Source organism: Saccopteryx bilineata, chromosome 4 (assembly GCF_036850765.1).
Source record: "Saccopteryx bilineata isolate mSacBil1 chromosome 4, mSacBil1_pri_phased_curated, whole genome shotgun sequence".
NCBI classification, from domain to species: domain Eukaryota; kingdom Metazoa; phylum Chordata; class Mammalia; order Chiroptera; family Emballonuridae; genus Saccopteryx; species Saccopteryx bilineata.
Window position 1 is genome coordinate 76,276,399 of NC_089493.1, and position 5,034 is coordinate 76,281,432.

The window sequence follows — 5,034 nt, forward strand, 5'->3', positions numbered from 1 at the left end:
ACTGTATTATTCCATACGTAGGTGGGACATAAAATTGAAACTAAGAGACATTGATAAGAGTGTGGTGGTTACGGGGGGAGGGGGGAGAGGGAGAGGGAAAGGGGAGGGGGAGGAGCACAAAGAAAACTAGATAGAAGGTGACAGAGGACAATCTGACTTTGGGTGATGGGTGTGCAACATAAGTGAATGACAAGATAACCTGGAGTTGTTATCTTTGAATATATGTATCCTGATTTATTGATGTCGCCCCATTAAAAAAATAAAATTATTTTTTTAAAAAATAGCAGGTGTCATTATTAATACTTTCTTGCTTCAATTCTTAAAAGAGGGACTATATCATGCTCTACTAAAACAAACCCTTGATCCTAGTGCTTAAAATCCAAATCTCTATCAAATTTTCATCCATGACAAACTGGGCTAAACTATTAAATAATTCAAGTCACTGTCTCCAAATATATCTATGGTGATAGTAATCAGTAGAGTGGTTGACTGTGGGGGATGGGAATGAACAAGAAGGCATAAAGATAAAATTGTTCTATATTTTGATTGGGATGTTGGTCATATGAGTAGTATATTAGCTCAAATTCATCTAATTATATATTTAAGGTCAGTGCATTTTGCTGTCTGTGAAATTTATCTTAATTTTTTTTAAGCCAGAATGCTATTTTTCCCACCAAATCAGATATCAAAATCTTAAATGTCTGCATGAGCTTGGCAGGTAAGGTACATATGTAGTGGGCTGGGGTAGCATACAACAGGGAAAGTCAGCTGCTGGCAGACTGGAGAGAGTGTGCTGTTTATCCAGATCACAAGGACAATACATACAGAAGCAGAATCTGATCTAATGGATACCTCACTTATTTTGATTAGTCAAGTTTGTGATGCACTGTGCTATGTCACACAACAATTAATCCTCTCCAAAGTAGATGCACAAGATGCTCTGTTGAAATGAAAGATGATAATACTTAGAGTTTCTTCTATTATTTTCTATTTTCATGTTATTTTTCTTCTTCATTGCACTTTAGAATATACAAAGGAACCCAAAGAAGGGAGTATACATTTATCTTGCATACCCTGTGCCAAGTCAAGCAACTGAGGTCTGGAGAATAAGACATTCGGGAGACCGCAGTGAGTAGACAGACATGATGCAGGGATGAGCACAATTCCACTGGCAAGACGGAGCCCCCATGCTATACAACCAGTGTAAGTAAGGAGCAAACTTGACTGCACATTTCATTCTGAAGGAAAAGGAGAGAACATCACAGAAATCGTGCCCTCTCCAATTCAGATGTGCAAGCTGAATTGTGCCGAGTGATTTTCTGCAAAAGAAAAGAGTTATATATGTGTTTGGGGTGGGAGGGGAGGAGGTCTTCCCAAGGCCTGTGACTCAGCCAGGCTGCTGGAGCAGCTAGGACGGTGATGCAGTGATGTGATTGTTCAGAGTAGCGTGCCAACCTGTTGATCAGCTGAGCAGTGTGCTAGAAGACAGTCACCCCTGTAAAGCCAGGGTGAAGGCAGTCCCTCTCTGGCTTGGCAGGTTAGAAAGCACAGAACCCAACTCTGGTTGCCTATACAACTCTTCAGGCTGGCCTCAGAAGCCACTATTCCCAGAAGGACAAAGTGCCTGCCCGTGGCAACACCCCGCTCCACCCTGCCGGTGGAGCAGGTGGTCAGAAAGGACCAACTTCCTTCCACTCCAGTGGAATCAGGAAATCCAGAGAAGCCCAGAAACAGTACCCTGTCTAGTCAATTAATCAAAATAAAGGTTTCATTGTTCTAAACAAGACCCAGTGCAATTGTTGCTTAAACAAGAATGAAGTTTATTTACCTCGCATGTAAAAATGCAAACACGTGGCTCTGGTTTGCAGAGGTGTTATTCTCCTGGCTTCCTTTTGTCTCTAGGATGTTGCTTTTATTTACACACTCCAAAATGCCTACATGTGGCCAGTTAAAAATTGATTACTATGAGAAAAAAAGGAAAATTGCTTTGAGGACAACCAGCAGTCTCTGGTTCAGTAGAACAACAAAAGTTCAGCCCTGTAGCACGAAACCAAAGGAATCAAAGAGCAGTCTCATAGCTTGTGAGAAATAAGAGTTTTTCATACACTCCAGAGAGCAATTTTTAAAATTGGGCTTCTTGGGCTCAGAACATTGGAAGCAAAGCTCCATAGTTTCTGCACAAGGACATGGAAAACTCCAGTCAGGGATTTGTCTGTCCTGAGCAACACAGCACACATCATATATAAATGCAGTGGTGCTGATGGTAGTTGATTTTTTTTCAAACAAACTGGGCAATTTTTAGTATATTTAAGGAAAGTGCAGAGGCACCAACTACAGAAGATGTGGCCGCATTTTGTAGAATAGATGTGTCATCTACTCAATTCAATCTCCAAGTACCCATCCATACAAATTCAGCCATGGATATGCCCAGGTAGTGTGCAACTTAAAGTTTCTTTTTCCAGGGTGTTATGGTTAGTGCTATTGGTCACAGACACATCTCTGTCCTTCATCAACCCTTTCTTTTTACTGCTCACCATACAGATGCCAGTTTGGCCTTGGAGTGACCTTTTGTTTCTCCTTGGCCTCTTCCTTCCCTCAGTAATCAACAGAAGCATGGTAAGTTAAGTCAATCACTGTAGTTTTTAGGGATTCAGAGGTGAGGACAACCACTTCATCACTTTCTCCAAGAACTATCAGCTCTCCTTCCAAGACCGTCTCAGGAGTTGGGCCTCCTTCCCCAACTGTACAAAAATTTTCAAGCTTGTCTGAAATTAGCCATGCTACCATAGCATGTACTTGCATTCATTGTGCTTTTCGGATACAGTCTTCAGAGAAGTAAGTGGTCTGTGCCAAAGTTTACGGTGAATGTTAGGGTCCTCAGTGTCTCGCAGCTGTTAGTCAGTTACTCTGACTTACATAAGAATCCAGAGTCCAGATTTTGGGGTATATATGAATGCTGATTCTGGGGCTAGTCCTCTCTCCACCTCCACAACTGCTGTGTTGCCACGGGGGATAAGGTGTGAATCTTCTGGGAGCCGCTTATAAAGGCAGCTCAAGCTGAATTTTAAACTGAAAAATGAGAGAAAAATTAAGCTTTAGTAATATGTAAAATAACATTGATAGTAGTATAAAATATATAGGTATATAGGGAAAATGCATACTCACACTTTTTTGATAGTTGTGCATTTATTTATTTTTTTTTTAATTTTTATTTATTTATTCATTTTAGAGAGGAGGGGGGAGATAGAGAGAGAGAGAGAGAGAGAGAGAGAGAGAGAGAGAGAGAGAGAAGGGGGAGGAGCAGGAAGCATCAACTCCCATATGTGCCTTGACCAGGCAAGCCCAGGGTTTTGAACCGGCAACCTCAGTGTTTCTAGGTTGACGCTTTATCTGCTGCGCCACCACAGGTCAGGCGATATTGTGCATTTAAACAAAGCTTAAGCTTTGTGTTCCTCCTCATTCCATATCCTGATGGCAGGGGAGAGAAGGAGAGCCCAGGGGGCACTTACAGGAAGAGAAGCACCTGTATATACAATCATAAACACCAAGAAAGGGTCCCCACTTCATTCAAGATCCCTGATGAGGAATTCCAGGAAACACTTCATTACAAAGTATATAAAAATGGAAATAACAAAAAGCTCTGTGCATATTTGAGTGTTTAACTGCAAATAAGAAGTGAACTATTTAGTTAATGTAAAGGTTCATCTTGCCCAGGATTCTCTAACAGAGGCAGCAAGTAAAGTTTTGAAGAGTTTTAGCCCAAATTCTGTTCTAGGAAAGAAGGGATAGAGTTCAAGCATTCATCACAGGGAGTCTTGGTTTGAATCTACTCTCCATGACTTTTGGGTATATGATTTAGATGGTTAAAGTTCTCAAAACTTTATAAAAGTCCTATAAATTATTTTTTAATTTTAAAATATCATTAGTCATTAAGGAAATATAAATCAAAGTCATAATGACATACCATTTCACACCTGGTAGGATGCAATGATAAAAATGATAAATTTAGGCCCTGGCCAGTTGCTCAGTGGATAGAGCCTGGTGTGCTGACATCCTGGGTTCAATCCTTGGTCAGGGCACACATGAGAAGCAAACATCTGCTTCTCTTCCCTTCCCTCTCCCCCTTCTCATTCTCTTTCCCTCGTGCAGCCATGAGGCCCGGGCACTAAGGATAGCTCGGTTGATGCAAGCATTGGCCCCAGACGGAGGTTGCTGGGTAGATCTTGGTTGGGGCACATGCGGGGTCTGTCTTTCAATCTCCCTTCTTCTCACTTAAAAAAAAAAGATAAGCATTAGTGGGAAAAACTGGTACTGTCATACATTGCTGGTGGGAATGTAAAATGGTGTGGCAGCTTTGGAAAACAGTTTGGCAGCTCCTCAAAAGGTTAAGCATAGAGGTACCAGATGACCCAGCAATTCCACCCCTAGGTTTATACCCAAGAGAATTGAAAACACGTTCACATGGAAAACTTGTACAAGAGTATTCATAATAATGAAAAGTAGAAACAACCCAAATGCCCATCACCTGATGAATGGATAAACAAAATGTGCAATATCCATTCAATGGAGAATTAATTATTCAGCAATAAAAGTGAACAAAGGGCTGATACTTGCTATAGTATGGATGACCTCTGAAAACTTCATATTAAGCGACAAGCCAATCATAAAGACCACACATACTGTATGCTTCCATTTATATGAAATGTCAGTAATAGGCAAATCCATGGGGAGAAATGGGAACGACTGCTAATGATTATAGGGGTTCTTTTGGGGTGATGTAAATGTTCTAAAATTGAGATGATGGTTACACAACACTGTGATACACTAAAACCCACCAGACTGTATTCTTTAAGTAGGTGAATTGTATAGTTTGTGAATTATATCTCAGTAAGGCTTTTGCTAAAACAAACAAACACATAAACTGCCACAGAATGTGCCATGACCCGGACTTAGACCCAGGACTCAGAACCTGGTTAAGGAGGTGTGGAGCTCGAGAGGAAAACGGGGTGAGACCAGAATATAGAGCAGTGTTCA

At 41.0% G+C, this 5,034-nt stretch overlaps 1 pseudogene; it reads right to left on the reverse strand.

Annotated features, from left to right (window-relative positions):
- Positions 1-2,236: 2,236 nt before the first annotated feature.
- Positions 2,237-2,806, reverse strand: LOC136336140 (E3 ubiquitin-protein ligase RNF4 pseudogene; annotated as a pseudogene).
- Between the last annotated feature and the right edge of the window lie 2,228 nt (positions 2,807-5,034).